Raw genomic sequence first — 19,435 nt, forward strand, 5'->3', positions numbered from 1 at the left:
TGTGATCGCTGTTGAAAGAAGCTAGAGCTCAGAAGCTCAGAGATGTCACAGAATATTCCCAAAGGCCACGGCCTCATGTGTGGGCTGGGGCTTCCAACCTCGGCTAGCATGATCTCAGAGTTCTGCTCCTTACTGCCGGGCTACAATGCAGAATAGAGACACCTGAAAATAGGGAGGGAGCATAGGAATGCAGATGACGATCAAGGGAGCACCGTCGTCGATATTTTGGGGGAAAAGGAGAAGGTACGAAAGAAACGGGATCCCATTTCTGAGTTCTGAGCATTGGTTTATTTGGTAGAAGAAAGTTTAGAGCTCCACCCCACTGTGCATAAATTATAAGTGTGGAATGATCGAGGAGCTCCATGCAAAATAAAAACCCGACTGAAAGCCCTTATATGTGACTAGGAAGGTAAGAAGGAACTACAGAAAAGTGTAAGAAGGATTACGCGTGACTTACTTTAGTCTATTTAAAAATATTTTTTATAAGCACCTGCTATTTTGAAACCGGGAAAGACACGGCAATCCATCTTCCCCCCCCCACCCCGCTTCCATTTCTTCCTGTTGTATTCTTCTGTTCCATCCCCTGCTCCTTCTCCTTCCCTCTTTTCCTTCCTGTCCTGTCCTGAAAAGAAACGATGAGCTCCCTGACACCCCTGGGGGCTGGGCCTGTGCATCTGTCAAGAGATGAGGAGCCAGGGCAGCCCGGGTGGCTCAGCGGTTTAGCGCCGCCTTCGGCCCCAGGCGTGATCCTAGAGACCTGGGATCGAGTCCCACGTCGGGCTCCCTGCATGGAGCCTGCTTCTCCCTCTGCCTGTGTCTCTGCCTCTCTCTCTCTCTCTCTGTCTCTCATGAATGAATAAATAAAATCTTAAAAAAAAAAAAAGAGATGAGGAGCCAGAGGAAGGCGGGAGGGTGGGGTGTGCGGTGTCACTCTGCTGGCTGCTTTATGCTGGTCTTTTCTCATCGACATCCCAACCCTGCAGCTTCATCGCTCCTGTTCGCAGCATCCTTTATTTTGGCAGCAGAGGGCTTGGAGGCCGAGGGCAGGACACCTCTCCGAGGTGCATCTGCGCCCAGGTCTTTGGCGTCGCCTGCCCCGTGCTGTCCTCAAGGCCAAGTGAACACGGCTTCTGGAGCCTCGTCCCCACGTGCCTGCAGCCTTGGGAGCCTCTCAGCCTGGGCTCCTGAGAATCGAGGTGAAGTGCCTCTTTCACCATGGACACACACACACACACACTTGGTCCCCTACCTTGTCCATAGCCTTCGCCTGTGGGAAGTCCCGCTCTTCTTGAGCTTGGGCCTCTTGGATTTGATCAGAGTCTGACCATAATGTTTACATCTCAGCTAAAAAAGAAAAAAAAAAAAAAACAAAGCTGTAAGTCTCCCAGAACACATACTTGGCCCAGATTCTCCAAGGCAGGGGCGATTCCATGCAGAAATGCTGTCACACAGGGGGACCCAAATGGGAGCACCCAAGGGCCGAGGGGCGGGAGGGGAAAGGGTACAGCTGGCCGGTGGGTGGGGGCCGAGGGGAGGGGGGCTCCTGCAGCGATGCGGCGGCACACCTGTGTACCGCCTGTGCACCCGTGATTGTGCATTTGACCACAAACGATTGAACGTGTCCAGTGGGCCAGGCGGCGGGGGACTGAGCAGGGACGAAGATCCAGTGCCGGCTCCCTGGAGCTCATGGTCAAGTGGAGAGCTGCTGTGCCCTGTTGACACAGGTTGGTCAGAGCCACACGGGGCTGCGACGTGAGGAGAGGCACTCAGCCCGGGGGCGCTGGTGACCAGCACGTCTTCTGCACAAACTCTGAGCCTTCTCGCCAACGCCTCAACCTCGGCCCTGGACTTGAACAAGCACTAACATACTTTCTAACAGCTCAAGGCTGCGTTCCTGGGATGACTCCCGTCCCCTTAAAGTGCTACCTGGGAAGAACTCAAGGCTGCCAAGAGAATTCACTGTTCCGGCCAACACCTGATGACAGCCACCTGCCACCGCTGCCTGCCTCCCAGCCTCTGGGGGAGCGCAGCAGCCTGACTTTGGTGAGTACCGGGGAGCAAACCCCGATGGGGTTCACATGGACTGACCCGCCTTCCCTCCTCCTATAAGTTTTCACTGCCCTGTCTCTGCTCAAGCCCCTGCTACCCTGCAGTCACCTCCACACACATGCAAGGGCTTCAGCTCTTTCACCAGCTGGCAGCCGTTGCCAAATAAAATCCATTCTCACCGCTTCAGCTAATCTCTCATGGTGGGACGTGTGGTCAGGCAGGATGTGTGGATGAAGGGATGCTGCACCAGGGCCTGGGCAGGCCCCAGCTCATGCACAGGACACACGGAGTCCAAAGAACAGGAAGACGCTTGATGAGGGCGGAAAAGCCAGTCTGGAAGGGAATCAACCTGCTGAAGGAGCACCGGTACGGGCACCGTTTTGTGGCACTCAGTGTGCGCTGTGGAACAAGTGTGTTTCCCTCAGAGAGCATCAGCTGGAGAAACGGAGACTGTTTCTAGCTGGAAGAGAACCAGGATCAAGTCAGAATCCGTAGATCATTTAATAAACGTTCCTTTCTCCTCTCCTATTTTGCTTTCCTTTGTTCTCTGAGCTCTTCTGTATCGCGTGATGCTTGGTCTCCCCAATGCCTCTTGACTGGTGAGATTGCAATGTTGTGACCTCTTGGTGGTGGACATCCTTGGGGCCATGAAGTCTTCCTTTATAATATCACACCCCATAGTTTTGTCTATTCTTGTGATCCAGCTCCACTGGAAGCTGGCATCCTCAACCCATGACATCTCTAACTTCCCCAATACATGGTTCCCCATGAGTTCATCCTTCCCTCTCCGTTACCACACCACCTGCCACCTGCCCTGCATACTCCTCTTGGCTTGTTTGCACAATGAAGGGGTCTTGAAAGCCGTGGAGTTCCTTTCTCTTCTTGGGGAGTCTCTTGTTGTCACACTTCTCTTGGCATGCCCGATGCTTGGATGCCCTTGACTACCATACTCGACTCGACGAAGCTTCTGTTGAATTTCTTATCGATATCGTCAGGCACATATATTCCTGATTTTAAGAAAAACACTGTATGAAGTATGAGCATGTGGAATTGGTATCTAGGCCTTAGAACTCTTTTCACACACTGAGGCAATTTGGGGACCGGGACACATTTTTACAAGGTGGTCCCTCCCAGCAAAGTATAATATTGGTGCCCGCTTCTGGCAGTGCTAGCAATTATGTAAGCAGAGAAAGAGAGCTGAACTCCAAAATTTGAAAATGGAGTGTCAGGAGATTTGTGGCCTCGGAGATAATTTTGTTGCATGAATAAGATAATTCTTTTCCTGGCAAGAGAGAAAAGGGATTTTGGAATTCATGCAAAATATTGCAAAGCTCTGGAAAACTCCTCAAAAATCACTTGTCCTATTAACACCGCCAACAAAAAGCCGGAAACCTGGCCACCCATGGTATTTTTTTTTTTTTAATCGATGTTGAACTGTTTTTGTGCTTGGTTTCTGCAGGGAAAACCTATCTCCAGTTTTATAAGAAAGTCAATGAAGAAGCTGGATTTACTTTGCAGATCACTTTCCCGAAATATATCTCTTTGCTAAGGCAACAAGATGCCTACATGGAGATGAATAAAAATCAGTTCCTCCAAAGTCAACATTATCGAAATTGTCTAACGTCGTATTTTTTTGATTGTCACTTCTTCTCCAAGTTGTTCTGGAGACCCACTGTGGGCACCGGGGCACTCTTCAAGGAGACATCCCATTGCGAACATCAACGAAACATCTGGCTATGTTTGGAGATCAGCTGCTAAAAATACCTCCAAATGCCGAGGCCAGTCACCCATGTTGGGAGTGTGTCAGACTCTTTCAATAACACCCTGGCTTGAAGCGTGCATATGACAACTCTTGAAATTCAACCAATGGTCCAAGAATGAAGAGCCCAAGGGAACCCAGGAGCTTCGCCTCTGGAGTCCCCAAGTGGATGGCATGCAGTTCCAAGATGTGATTGGTCTCCAGTGACTATTTTTTCCCCACTTCGCTGCCCTTAGGTCCTGCCTTAAAGTTCCCATACGATATGATGATGTCTCCTGTGGTGGGTTGTGAGCTTCATGGAATTCTGGACTCATGCTCAGCTAGGATTCCACTGGCCAGTGAGCTGCTTACTACTAGGATACTGTGTTTAGTACCTGACACACACCATCCCGTTGAACTCCTCCTCAACCCAAAGGATCAGGTGCTTGTGTTCCTTCCATGTTACAGATGAGAAAATAGAGGGACCGAGATTAAAGACTGTGAGTCAGTGGTGCAGCTGTCATTGGAACGCATCTCAGTCTGACTTCAGAGAAAAATGTATTGTGGATGGCTTCCCCATTTTTCCATAAATATCAATTAAGACAAGCTGGTTGATGGCATTGTTCAAATCCTCTAATACCCTTGTAATTTCCTGTCTACTTGTCACATTAATTATTAAGAGGACCTCTGACTGTAATTATAGATTTGTCTATTCCTTCTCGTAGTTCTATCAGTTTTGCTTCATATATTTTGAGCTCCGTTTTTGGTGATGAAAGCTTGGTATTGTTGTGTCTTCTTGATGAATCGACCCTTCTGTCTTTGTGGATGAACTTCTTTCTCCTGTAATGGGCTTTGCTTTGAAATCTACATTGTGTCATTTTTGACCAGTGTTAGCATGACCTGTCTTCTTCCATTCTTTTACCTTTGTATTCATCATTTCATTCGTGTAGGCAGCATATAGTTAAATTTCGCTTAAAAAAAATCCAACCTGATCATCCCTGCCGTTTAACTAGGGTGTTTAGACTATTTACATTAATGTGATTATTGATACTCCAGGTTTTGTTCATATTCTTGCTATTTATTTTCTACTTGTCTCATCTGAGAGCTGTTTCCTTTTTCCCTTTTTTCTGCCTTATTTGGGGTGCACTTTATGATTTCATTTTATTCCCTTTGTTGGTTCATTAGCTATAACTCTGTTGTTATACCTGCGGCTTGAGAATGGCAAGGCGACAAGATCTAGACTCTGCCCTCCAGTCCAGTCTCCAGCCTCCTATACCACACTCCTCACTTTGACAATGCCCAGTGAGCGGCGAGCTGGTTCCTCCTCCAGCTAACCTCAACCCCACACCTGCCCACGTATGGCTATTAAGATGTTGTCATGTTTCCTCTGAGTCCCATCAAAGCTCTCCTTTACATCCTGTTTTCAGTCACACTGTCTTGTTTTATCTAACATGACTTTTACCACTGTGATATTTTCCCATTCTCCCCTAGATTCCTCCCAATCCTTTATTTGTTCCTCCTTCACAGTTACATCAACTTTTCTTTGGTCTTTTCCTTATTTCTAATTTTAAGTTATCTCTTACCACCATCCTTTCATGGTGATCGCAAAGAACTCATCTTCTCTTTCCTTGGTTGATTCTTTCTTGAAACTGATATTTCTAAAAAAGTACCTTTAATCGTGCTCTCCTCCCTCCCCCTACCTTTTTTGGTGGTGGGGTGGGGATAGGTGTCATGATCTTTATTTTCTCATTAATTATAGATCCGAATACACCCAGAGCTGGATCAGTCTGCAGTTCTGATTTCTTTTGTCATTTCAAAGTCTCTTATGCAAAAGTCTGGTTTATTTTCTACTTTTTGGCTCTGTGGGTACATTCCCCATCACATTCTGTGCTCACTGCCCAGCTGTTTTGTTCCTGACCTCCTGTGTGGTCACCTGGCAACGTCTGTGCCTCCTGTTCACCTCATTCACCTCCAGCCCAGCAGTGTCTCTGGCTTGGTCACAGGCCATGACAATGACCTGTCTGCTATGTTTCACCTTCAACTTCACCTTCCTGACCACCTGGAGGGGGGCCACTGGGTCAGCACAGGACCCGTTCTGTGACTGGATCATTCCTCTGGGTTTCGTCCCGATTAGAGATTTTTGTATTTATTTTTGGATCAGTCCTTTCATATCTGTGACATTTATTTTCAAGGAAATTGGTTTCCTGCTTGATGTCTGAGAAAGTATTTGTTGAGATTCAGTCCCACCAAAAATAATAATAATGGGCCTAGCATCTGCCAGGTGCATTGCCTACATTATCTCTAATTCCCCCAGCAGCCCCGCATGGTAAATATTATCTCTGTTTTGCAGATACATTTTATTTATACCCCACCATGTTCCAGGAAGGTTTCTAGAAGACTTTATAAGGATTCATAAAATGCAGCATCATAATGAAAGGTAAGGGTAGAGAAAATAGTTTTAAAAAATCAGTGTGGAAATGGATTCTCATTGCATTTAAGAATCTCGCCGGCAACCATAGAAATGTCCAGTAGCAGAACTGTGATTCGAACCTGGCTCTTGCAGCTGCTAAACAATCCGGTGTTTATGCTGAGCTGGACTGATTCAGACTGAGTAACAGGAAGACACGGGCAAACTTCAGAGGTCACACTTCCCGGGGGACAGGCTGCAGGTGGGTCATGAGCCATGCATGCCACACTGGGGTCTGTTTCTACTGTGCCCTGGGCTGGGCTGGGCCTCAGGAGACGCAAGGGCCACTCCCAGCTCCACGAGTCACTAGAACAGAGTCACAAAGTTCCTTTATAAAAGCCGTGCAATGACTGATCATCTACTGTGGTCAAGGCATGCCCTGATGGGTGCAGGCTCCAGATGTGAACAAGATAGGCATCGCCTCTGTCTTCGGGGAACTCACAGTCCAGTGGGTAAGGCAGATGTTACGGAAAGAAATATAAGCATAATAAACAAGTTACAGGTGCTATGAGGGGAAAAAGAAGCAGATTCATGGGACTAACATAGGGCTGATTTGGGGTAAGAACGGAGGTCAGGGGAGGGCTCTCTGAAGAGATATCATAGGATTGGACATTTTAGTTGACACCTGCTGTTTTTACTTGGACCTTCTCCCTTTCTTTGATAATAGAGCTTCTTTTGGGGAGACCCATTCATTCCATGTGGATTGGGTGTGATTGTCACCCTACTCTCAGATTTAAGAGTGTGACCCAGACCTGGTCAATCAGAATACTGTAATTCTCTGGCTGTGGTGATGGTCCAGGCAGAGGCAGGTGGTCTGAGTGAAATCAGAATCCATTCTGGGCTCTTCCTCCAATGGGGAAGATGTTGCCATCCCAAAGTGGTGCCACCATAACCATGTGAGTCTAGGGCTTCTGACAACCTTCCTGGACCCACATGCCCAAGAGACAGGGCAAGACTGAACACTGAGGGCCTGCTTCAAAACCCCATATCCAGCTTTGCCCGGAGACTGACTTTTTAGTTACAAGAATCAGTGGGTTTCCTGTGTTGGGGGGCTAAGCTGGTTTGAGTTGGGTTTCTGTTCCTAGTATCTGAAAGGAATCTGAAAGGAATCTGCAGACCTGCAACAGCAGAGATGAGCCACATGGATATTGGGAGGAAGTGTGTTGCAGGCAGAGGGAACAGCATGAGCATGTGTGAGGGGATGTCACTTGGTGGAGGAGGCCAGTGTGGCTAGAGCCAGTGGACAAATGAGCAGTACTGCTATTGGGCTTGTGCACTGTACAATGCTGCCTGGATGAGGGGCAAAGGGAGTCGGTGGAGCTATGCAGGGTTGACGAGTGTCCCCCACCCCCCGCCCTCCAAATTCGTGTCCTCTGGAGCCTCAGAGTGTGACCTTTTTTGTCAATACATCCTGCAGATATAATCGGTTCAGATGTAGTCACCACAGTGGATGAGGGCAGATGTCTGGTGTTTGGAGGAGGCCATGTGAAGACACAGAGGGATGCACGGGGCGAGGCTGCGGGGGAGGAACACCACGTGTCACAGAGATAAAGACTGGAGTGGTGTGGCTGCATGCCCAGGAATACCCAGAATTTCCAGCAATCTGCAGACCCTGGAAGAAGTCAGGAACAATTCCCCCCAACTTTCCCTGGAACCATCCAGAGGGTGGACACCTTGACTTCTAGCCTCCAGAGCTGAGAGGTAATATCCATTGTTTCAAGCCATCCTGTTAGTGGTACTTTGTTAGCAGCCCCTGGAAATGAAGACGGTAGGTAAATACCCCAGATTCTTCATGTCCCAGTGAGAGGACTGTGAGGCCTGTCGCATCGCCATCGTCATGGTCTCCAGAGGGTGGCGTGCTCATCATTGCCTCCTACGCTGGCTCTTCTCCCTTCTCCTTCACTCTACTTCCTGGGGTCACCTCCTAATGACGCTACTCCTGCCCAAATCCCTGGAATCCAAACAAAGCAGATGCCACTGAAGCCAGCAGAGGCCTGATGGAAAGGGCTTGGGAGGGATGCTGGTGAGGTTGGCTGGAGACACATTGCAGACAGATGAATGAGTTCGGGTTCAATCCTCAGCGTCGTAGGAAGAGCTGGGGAGCGGGATGATGTCTGATACTCCTTCTCCAAGGATCCACTGGCAGTCACTCGGACAATGGCTTGTCGAGCGGGGAGACAGTTGCAGGGGACCAATCACAGCGGCACTTCTCCTTTTCATAATTCACCATCCGAGGTCAAGGTCTCCTCTGGGGATGGAGTGAGATGTTCAGAAAGCTCAGCAAGAGGCAGTTTTCTCCCTGTGAGTCTTGGGGACCTCTTGTTATGCTGTAGACTCTCTTAGTTAACGCCCAATTGCTGAGTAGTTCTCATTACCTCTCTTCACCGACAGTGAGCAGCTGACAAGCTTGTCTTATACAACAAGACCCCCCATTAATGTGGCTTAGGATCGGAGCGAGAGGGGGGCACCCACCCCGGTGATGGAGCATTCTGGCGGCGTCGACAGGGATGGGGTGGGCTGACGGGACCGGGGAGTGAGGCAGAGGTGACCTTTTGGATCTGCTTCCCCCTTTGGTTCCCGTCACCCTTTCAGAAAGAAACCTAAGTGCAACCCCTTTGGAATTTGTGTATAATTTGCATTCGCGGTGACATGGGACACGTGGGACACATTTTTCACTGGAGACTGGAATTGAATTGCAATCACATAGGAAATGGTCTGATCCAGAGTCTAAATCCAGAAGAGAATAGAAAGGTGATGACGATGTGCCTGTCGATGGAGTGCCAGGCACACAGTGGGCACTCAGTAAATCCAACCATCTGTCCTTCTCTTCCTCTGTTCTTTCCTTCCTTCTTTCTTTCCTTTCTGCGCCCCCCTGCTCACCTTCAAATTTTATTTCTGATGCTTCAATCACCTCTATGATAGACCCGTTAAATGGTATCCAGCCTCACTTACAATACTGCCAGTGACAGGGAAGTCACTCCTTCTCATTCCATCCCAGCTGGGCTCTGACAACGAGAAAACTCAGTTTTTAGATGCTGAGGGGCTATTTATCTCTCTGTATCTCCCACCTACGGGGTCTAATTATGCTTCCCAGTAGAGTCACAAAATGCATCTTGTTTCTCTTTCATTAGTGCTGCTCAGACATATGAAGACAGTGCTTATATCCCTGACAAGTCTTTTTTTGGAGGGAGGCAGACAGTTCTTCAGCCTTTCTGTCTGGTCTTCTACAAACAAATGACAATAGTCTTTATCTGTTTTGAAATGGTGGCCTTGACTCCTGAGGTAAGACCGCACACTGGAGGCCAGACATGGAATATAACTTCTTCTTCTTCTTCTTTTTTTTCCTGGGCACTATACCTCTATAGATGCAACCCAAGATAACATAAGTCTTTAAAATTTTTTTATGTTTAGTTTTTTTGGTGGTAGTTGCATTACCATGCTAGCTCATGTTTAGCTCAGCATCGACTAAGATCCTTAAATCAGGAGCTGAAAAGTCAAATACTGTCAGAGGCCAAGCAGGTAAAACAAATGAGCAAAGCATTCTGGGTGAGGCTTGTGGTGACCTGAAGCGTTCGTGCCTCTTTCATAATGGGCAGCAGCTCTTAGCTGCAGCTGACTGTTGCCATGTAGGGTGTAGGCTTGGTGTCAAAAATTAGGAACTTTCACATACAAAAAATCCAGACTTGGAACTTCTTTAAAAGGAAAAAAACACCCCAAAGATTTGGCAACTTTGTGCTCATATTCCAACACAACTAGGGCTGAGCTGTGGCTGCCAGAGGCTCTTGGGCAATCCTACCAAAGCAGCCCAGAGGATGCTGGACCCTTTGTGTGTGACCACGCTGACTTCATCTGTCAAATGAGGTGGATCAAACAGTGCCCAGGCTCCTGGTGCAGCAGAGTTCAGAAGCTCAGTTTCCTGATGTCATTTATGGAAGTGATAGCAAAGGGAGAGGCCCCATCTGGGATGTTCTCGAGTCTTAGCATCTTTCACTTTATTATGAGAACTTCTGCAGGCTCATTACTTTAGGATCTCTGGTGGGGAATAGAAGGGAAGACATGATAAACATTTAAAATATCTGTTATAGAGTTGGGGAGAGATGAGGATTAGGATGAGACATAAAACAGGAAAGGAGGAAGTAGTAGAGGTGGGGTGGGGGCACTATTTAGAGAGGGAGTTCAGAGAAGGCTGCTTTGACAAGGTGACTTTGACTAGACACCTGAATGAAGGGAGCAAATAAGCCATGAAGATGGGATGGCAGGGGGGTGGAGGAGAGAAGAGAATGTTCAGGCAGCAGGTGCAAAGACCCTGGGGTCAGAGTGCTCTTGGCGTGTTTAACAGTGAGGGACCTGTTACTGCGGAGTACGGTGAGGGCTGAGCAGTGCTGGAGGATGAGGTGGAAGGAGAGAGTGGGGGCAATGTCCTGTAGGGTTGTATGGGCCATGGTGATGATCTGGATTGTCAGTGTGATCCCAATATTCCATGAATATTCACGAGCTCCTATGTGCCAGGCCCTGTGCAAGGTGTTAGAGACACACCAGTGAGCGAAATGGACAAAATCCTTGCCCTCATGGGGCTTAGATTCTAGTGTAGGGAACACGCACGCGTGTGTGTGTGCCATATAAAATAAACAGGGAGTGTATGCAGTATAGACACAGAGAAAAATAAAGCAGGGAGAGGAGACTGATGTGATTTGGGGCCAGCATTTCTGCCTCTCTGAAGCTCAGTGTAGTTATTTTTAAATAACCCCAACAAGAGCTTCCTGTTGCCATCAGGTCTACCCAGCTCTGAAGACCTGTGTTCATTCTTCCAAGATCCAGCAGCCTCTGGATCAGGGCCCCTCCACCTCGGCACTGTTGACATCCGGGGCTGGATCATTCTCGATTGTGGGGGCTGCCCTGTGCGCTGCAGGAGGGTGAGCAGCGTCCCTGGTCTCACCCCCTCGACGCCAGGAGCACCTCCGCCCCCAGGCTGACAACCAGGAATGCCTCCGCCCACCACCAGGTGTTCAGCCGTTGCTGGGGAGCAACCCCCCCAGTTGAGAAGCACTGCCTTGTAGGGAACTGTTGTTTCTGACTTTCAAGGTTCCGTGTAAAATCGGGTGAGTCTCAAGTGTTCCACAGGGTGGACAGTGTGTGCCCTGCTCCAGGCCCTCATGGGGAGTCTTTGGCCTGTCGAGAGGGTATGTGGAACGGGGACTCTAATTCACTGTGCCTGGGGTCTGCCCAGGGAGTGGGGGCCCATGAAGGTACCACAACGCCATCAGGGCATGAATAAGAAAACCACGACGCGGTGACAACCCCTGCCCCATCCTGGGAATGTGGCCTCCTACAATGTTTATCCTGGAGACTTCCAAACATACACAATGCGGAGTGAGCATTACCCAGCTCCAACAGCCATCCGCGTAGGGCCAGGCTTGTTTTGTCCTCATCCCCCTCTCCCTCGCCTCCAAAGGCTTCCCCTCCCAAGTTATTTTGGAGTTAATCCCAGAATTATATCCTTTAATTTATAAAGCTTTCAGTATGGATCTCTAAAAGGTAAGGACAATTAAGAACGTAGCCACAATACCATGATTGCAGCTAGGGAATTAATAGTTCTTATATCATCCAACATCCTGTCAGTGTCCGGGGGCTGTAATTGCTTCCTCTTCCTTCATCATCCTCCCACGTTCAATCTGGGAGTCCCGTCATCCTATCAACTCCAGACCCACCCTGATTCTGTCCATTCAGCGGCCTCTCTACAACCTCCAAGCCAGGCCCGTCCAGGGGGATCCCCGACCTCTGTCCACTTCTCGAGCTCACCTGCCCCCTCCCCCCTGCCTCCCCTACTCCCCGCCAGCCGCCAGCCGTGCTGGCCTCCCTGCTGGTCCCCAAACATGCCCCATGCTGTCTCTCCTCGGGGCCTCACGTTGGCCCTCACATCCTCCCCAGTGCTGGAATTCTCTTCAACCAGGACCCCATCCCCAATCTATCTAGGTCTCCGGAGTGTGTCGCTGTCTCAGGGAGACTCTCCTTGTTCACTCTGTATCCACTGTGTCTGAGACAGTCCGTATTAAATCCTCCATGAGTATTTGCTGAGTGAGTGGATTTACTGGGTGGATTCCTTTTTTTTTTTTTTTAAAGATTTTATTTATTTATTCATGAGAGACACAGAGAGAGGCAGAGACACAGGCAGAGGGAGAAGCAGGCTCCATGTGGGGAGCCCAATGCAGAACTTGATCCCAGGAACCCTGGGATCACGCCCTGAGCTGGAGGCAGACGCTCAACCACTGAGCCACCCAGGTGTCCCATGGGTAGATTCTTCTGCCCCAGGTAGACAGTGGCTGTATAGACATGCTACCAAACAGACAAGTACCCCCCTCTCCCTGCCCCAATATTGGGTAATTGAAGCAAAGAATCAGCCAGGTCTGGAAAACAGCCTTCCTGGGTGGTTATAAGGACAGGCAAGGGTGTCCTCTTGGGTTTGGAGGCCTCATCTCCCAAAGGGAGGCTGGAGAAGCACTGGAGAGGTTGTGGCTCCTCTTACCACCTCATCTCCTGTCTTGAAAACGTCTCCAGCCTCCCAGGGGACCCTGGGCTGATGAATTCTGGCCACTCCTTGGGGACAGCCCACCCCAGTGTCTACTCCTGGACCAGAGAGAGGAGGGCAAAAGCTGTGGAGAGAATTCTTTTTTCCAAAGGTGCATTAGCTGTGGCCAAGACCCAACACGGCCCCAACCCCCACCCCAACCTGGCCCCAGCTTGGGAACCTGTGCTCCAGGGGTTAATGGTGTGTTGCATTAGCTAGCACCAGAATCTCCCATGAAATCCCCCCAAAAAGCAGTGGCCGGAACTCTCCCCTTAGACACAGGCTCAGGGGATCCACACAGGGGTCTCTGCTTTGAGCGGGCACCCTGGAGGCAGCTGAGCTGAGTGGTCCCCTGACCCCACAGTGAGGAACAACAGGCCAGAGCCAGTTCAGAGCTACAGTCCCGTCTCTGTTGAACGCTGCTTCCCAGCAAACACAGGAGACTAATTATGCAGTGCTGTTGAGACCTTCCAGAAGTGCTCTGTTGCCTTGTTAATCGAAGCTCCACAAAACCAGGGCTGGAGGTTGGAATAAAAATAGCTTTGTGCAGGTTAAAAGGTAGAATGAACGTGGGCATCAGGAATTTATTTCTCAAGGTTGGGTGTGTGTGTGTGGGGGGGTGGTCAGAGACGTGAATGTTTGTGTCCTAGTATTTGTGTGGGTCATTTGGAGCAGCTAAGCCATGTCAGCACGTGCAAACTGGAACAATGAGATATATTAATAACATAATGTATGAGTTTCTCGGGGCTGCCGTAACAAATGACCAGTAATGAGTGGCTTAAAACAACAGAAATTTATTCCGTCACAGCTCTGCAGTTTGGGACCCTGAAATAAGGGGTCGGTAGGGCCCTGTTTCCTCTGAAGTCGCTTGGGGAGACCCTGTTCATGCCTTTTGCTTGGTTACGAGTGTCAACAGGGCAGCCTTATGGACCTTACAGGCTGAGGCTGTGCCTGGTGCATTTAGGTAGTGAGACACATGCTCAGGCTCATCCCTTGTAAAGATGGGCAGAGTCGGGGTCCCTGGGTGGCTCAGTGGTTGAGCATCTATCTGCCTTTGGCCCAGGGCGTGATCCTGGGGTCCTGGGATGGAGTCCTACATTGGGGTCCCTGCAGGGAGCCTGCTTCTTCCTCTGCCTGTGTCTCTGCCTCTTTCTGTGTGTCTCTCATGAATAAATAAATAAAATCTTTAAAAAAAAAGGGAGGGGGGCAAAATCACCTGTGATGACCACCCACAGTTGCAGCCATGTTGACTCTGGTCCCAAGATCTTGGAGTCTCAAAAATGAAGGCAGATATTTCAATGTCAGTGTCTTAGGAGGTTTTGCTGACTGCACGACAGCCCTCCCATCTGGGGAATGAAAGTTGTGTTCCGGACTAAACGAGAGAGAGAGAGAGAGAGAGAGAGAGAGAGAGAGAGAGAGGCTTTTCCAAAGGCTATACGTTTCCAAATTAAATCATTTCCTGGATTTTCCTCCACCAGGCCGTGCCCTTCCCCGCAGAAGAGCCTATGAGAAGACTGGTGGGAGGTGTGTGTGGTGGGGAAAATGAGGGCACATCCGAACCCTCCAGCTACGTGGCCTTGTGTGATCTAACCCTTGTCTAATTCTGTTACCCTCTATTTATTGCTGAACAGATTCATTCAACGTTGGCTCAGGAAATATTCGAGCTTCTGCTCTAAGCCACCTGCTAGACAGCCACGTGGGGGCTGAGGCTACCACAGTGAACAGAACAGACCAAATCTCTGTACTTACGGAGGAGACTTCACTCTACGGAGGAGCAGACGAGGAACCAAGGAATGAATGAGCCCCTTCTGTCGGCTTCCATCGTGTCCTAAGGAGCTGATATTCCAACAGGCCATGACCATGGGCCCCATGCCTTCCAGACCTGAGAGGGGAGAAGAGATGTGTGAGTCTCCTGCACACGCACCTGGCTGTGGGGAGGGCTGTGTGCCGGCCACATCCCACCCCGGGCAGGCCCGTCTGTGCAGAGGACAGCCTGTAGGCAGGGCCTCTCCCTTCCAAGCCACCTTTTCTTGAAGCACCTAGCTGCAAATTGGGAGCAGGGCCTCAAGGATGAACGTTTTCTGCTCTCTCTAATTTCACTATCGATCCTATTTTCATACCAGAACTGGGTGTGATTAATAAAATCCCAGCCGTGCAGTAGACCGCAGGCAGGGAGAAGGATGGGGAGACACCAAAGTGCACCTCAATTCAGCGTGCACCTCCCAGGGCCGAGCTGAGGGGGAGGTTAGTGAGGCCCTTGTCTGGGGTACAACATTTAAGGAGGTGCCCCAAAACATACCAATTAAGATAAATACGGTCTTAGCTCAGTATTTTATTTTTGTTTTTATTTTTTTTAGCACAGTATTTTAACAGATCAAAATGAATGCAGAAAAATCTCTGATGAACAAAATATCAGACTTTTAAGTGAGATCATAGAGGCAAAGCTCCTAGCTCCAGGCCTCACACATAGTAGGTACTCAGGAAATCCAACACAAGAATGGCAAAGTAGTAATAATACCATGTATGTCTAGTGTTTTTTATTTTTATTTTTATTTTTTCCAGTGTTTTTTTTTTAAGGACTCCACATGTATATGCTCATTTCATCTTCACGACAATACCTGTGAGGTGGCTTTTATACCCCCATTTCATAGATGGGGAAAATGAAGGCATGCAGACGGGAAAGGATTATTCACATTTTTTTTTTAAAGATTTTATTCATTAATGAGAAACATACAGAGAGAGGCAAAAACATAGGCAGAGTCCTGCAGGGAGCCAATGCAGAACTCCATCCCAGACCCCGGGATCACGTCCACCCAGGTGCCCCGGATTATTCACATTCTTGCAGTAAGTTAAGGGCTAGAACCTTCACAGTACAGGGAATTCGGGCTTTAATGTATTTTTTGGGGGACACAATCTACCCCATGGCACATGTATTTTCCTTGGAGAAGAATCAGAATTGAAACCTGGATAATCTGGTGCCAGCATCCATATGAATAACCATTTATACCACTGACGCTCACCATGGAAGCAAAGGGACCCTAAAGTGTTCACTCTTTCTCTGAGTCCTGTTTTTGGACCAATCTGAACAGAATAAGGCCAATGGGGATATTTCCCAGTGCTTGAGAATAAATACAATTAAATAGTAGAAGGCATCTCTCTGGGACCCAAGAGCTCTGGAATACCCGTTAAAAGTGGAAGGAAGATAACCAGCTCCTGTTGGATTTGACATCAGCCTAATCGATGACACTATTGATTTGATTCATTGTGAGTCCCATGGCAGCGGCCACCAGAGAGGACGATACTCTCAGCAAGGAGGAGGAGGGGGCAAGGCACGAGGGCATGAGCAACTTAACCCCTCTCAGCTGCAGGTCCTGGGGAGAAGTGACCGCCTCTCTTCCAGGACATAGCCCGCAGGTGGCAGGTCCTCAGCGACAGGATAGAAGAAAGAGGTGTCAGGGCTGACACGTCTCTGCATTAAGAACCAGAGCAGAATTTGGATTGAAAAATTCTGTTTTGGCCTCTTGGAAAGGCAGGGTGATAGGCACAGCCAGCAGCTTGGACGCAATGTCCCCATCTGTCAGAGCTCCTTGCTTAGCAACTTCACGGGACCCACCAGCTGGTTATTATTTAATGTGATGCAATTTCTTCACCTGCTTGCTTGTCCACCGCCCAGGCCCACAAGCTCCTGAAGCACTGGTGATCTGGAACACGCATGTCTTCCCAGGTCTGGACGGCAGTGTGGGAGCGTTTACACCTTGACCATGGGCCGCCCCTACAATTAAGGCTCCAACCCCTTAAATGTCCCATCCGTTGCTCTCTGTGAATGTGAATAATCAGGGGCGCCTGGGTGGCTCAGTGGTTGAGCATCTTCCTTCAGTTCAGGGCATTGATCTTGGGGTCCCGGGATCGAGTCCCACGTTGGGCTCCTTGCAGGGAGCCTGCTTCTCCCTCTGCCTGTGTCTCTGCCTCTCTCTCTGTGTCCCTCATTAATGAATAAATAAAATCTTAAAAAAAAAAAAGAGAGAATGTGAATGATCCTTCCACTGCTACAGAACCGAGCTCCTTGGAGATGGACACCACCCTCTTGTCTTTCGGGGGCCGCTTTGCCTCTGGCTTAGGGCCAGGCACATAATTGGTGCTTGGGAAATACCCAAGTCAAGTGGCTTGAAAAGGCCACCGGAGGAGGATTTGCACCATGGAGATCGGCAACCTGGAAGCTAGATGTCTCATTTGGCTCTTACTCTGAAGAAATCATTTCGACTCAGTTCTGTTACGCTGATTCTGTTGCTACCTTGCATCAGACCCCAGGGATCCGAGGTAGAAAAGTCATAGTTTCTTGCCCTGCAGAGGTCTGGGCGTGGGGTTCACGAGAGGGCCTGGGGACCCGTGACCCATACAGTGTGGACAGTGGCCCGAGGACATGCTTGGGGACACAGGTAACAAAATGCTGGGTCAGACTCTCTGCCCATTTGCTGATTGTAACCACCCAGGGTGCACTCTCTGTTTAAGCATTGTGGTGTCAGCTAGAAGTGGACACACATCAGGCCCCGGAGGGCACGGACACCCAGCCCGATCTTGCTGAGCTGGGGGACCCTGGACAGCTTACTTGTCTGCGCCCCTTGCTCAGGTGGGAGGATAGAAATAAAAATAAATAAATAAAACTTACCCACAGGTGGTTTTAGAAGGATCACTAAAGAACAGATGTAAGGGGGATCCCTGGGTGGTGCAGCGGTTTAGCGCCTGTCTTTGGCCCAGGGCGTGATCCTGGAGACCCAGGATCGAATCCCACGTTGGGCTCCCGGTGCATGGAGCCTGCTTCTCCCTCTGCCTGTATCTCTGCCTCTCTCTCTCTCTCTCTCTCTGTGTGTGACTATCATTAAAAAAAAAAAAAAAAAGAACAGATGTAGGGATCCTTGGGGGTGGGGCTCAGTGGTTGAGCATCTGCCTCCGGCTCAGGTCATGATCCCGGGGTCCTGGGATCGAGTCCTGCATCAGGCTCCCGGCATGGAGCCTGCTTCTCCCTCTGCCTGTGTCTCTGCCTCTCTCTGTGTCTCTCATGAATAAATAAATAAAATCTTTAAAAAAAAAAAAGAACAGATGTAAACACAGTAGATGCTCAATAAAGTACTCAGTGAGTTAAAATGTGATTGTCTGATGTGTTGGAAGAAGAATATTTTTCCCCTCAAATGCAACATATTCCATTCTCACGTTCTCTGTCTCTCTCCCTCCCTCTCCCCACCCTGATGTCCTCCCAGCATCACGGCATGCAGGGGCCCCAGTCCCCGCCCTCCTTCAGCTGTTTCTAGTCTGGGTCCTGGGTGCTGGGAGGTGGCACGTTCCCCTGGGTCCCACCAGCCTTGCTCCCTCTCCTGCACCGTCTGAATGGCAGGCGGAAGGGACGCTCTAATGTGCAAATGTGAATGTGCGGCTCCTCAGTTATGCAGGCTTCCCCTGGGCCCCAGGATCACGTCCAAAGTCCCGAGAGCATCCATGGCCCTCCCCAAGCTGACCTCCTCACCACCTTCCCTTCCTGCCTTGACACAGGCCTCGCCGAACTACACACAGGTTAAACTGTGCGATCCACCCCCTCCTGCCATACCCAGGCCTTGGCAGGGCCCATCCTCCGTGTGAACAATCCAGCTCCCCACCTTGCTTGGTGTTCTAGTCTCGGGGGGCACTGACCCTCCCTCTAGAAGGCTCCCTCCCCTACGAGCCTGGGCTCCTTGTTGTATGCTACAGAACTCCCCCCCCAACACACACACCTTGGCACGGTTAGTAACCCCATCTGTGGGTGCCACAGCTCTGACACTTTTGCACTAGAAACTGTGGCTTTTGGAGAGTCACAGAGTAGTTTGGGGAATACAAAGACAGAGCCACACACATACACACATACACCTATATACACCCATACATATATGTACACACAAGCACAACTCACACACACACACACACACATACACAGACACACACGCATACATATGAGATAGCAGGTCTCGTGCAAGGCATGATGGAGACAGTGAAAGGAGTCTGTAAGTCAGGGAAGACTTCATGTAGGTAGTAGAACCAAGGCAAAGCACCAAGTGAAATTCGCCATCAAGCGATGTCTTACCTGAACAGCTTTCAAAGACCTGCTGTCCCTTGGCGTCCATGAATCCGTGCCATAACCTTTTAATAAGTGGTGGATTTGTGTTCACTCTTGCTTGGATTGTTTTCTATTTTGGATGACCAAACGTCCTTGGGAAACCCCCCCCAGCCGCTCATTTGGTGCAGGACAGGGGCCACAGTGTCATGATCTACTGGAAAGAAGAAGCGTATCGTCCCACTTAAACATTCTATCGTTGGCTGAATTAGGTGAGAGGGTAGCTGTTCGAAGGATAGCAGGGGCTTCCAGAATTGGAGAAACAAGTGTTGACATAGGCAGGAACCAAGGATGATTCCGAGGCCAGAGGGAAGCTGCCACGGCCAGAGTCATGTGTGGGGGCACGAGATGCTCCTGCCGTGCACCAAGCCTGGCCTTTGTCTTCAGGCGTGACAATGGGATCCCTTGGCTGTGGCTGGACCTGCACCTCGCCCCGGCATTCTGTTGTGGATTGGAATTCACACATGAAGGGGAATT

The 19,435-nt window shown here is 49.6% G+C and overlaps 1 long non-coding RNA gene across 1 annotated transcript; it reads left to right on the plus strand.

Annotated features, from left to right (window-relative positions):
- The first annotated feature begins 5,935 nt into the window (after window positions 1-5,935).
- LOC144318108 (uncharacterized) lies at window positions 5,936-17,945 on the plus strand. The gene is made up of 3 exons (XR_013383953.1): window positions 5,936-6,224; window positions 7,672-7,955; window positions 14,451-17,945. It is a non-coding gene; the product is annotated as an uncharacterized LOC144318108 (long non-coding RNA).
- The last annotated feature ends 1,490 nt before the right edge of the window (window positions 17,946-19,435 follow it).

Source organism: Canis aureus, chromosome 8 (assembly GCF_053574225.1).
Source record: "Canis aureus isolate CA01 chromosome 8, VMU_Caureus_v.1.0, whole genome shotgun sequence".
NCBI lineage: Eukaryota > Metazoa > Chordata > Mammalia > Carnivora > Canidae > Canis > Canis aureus.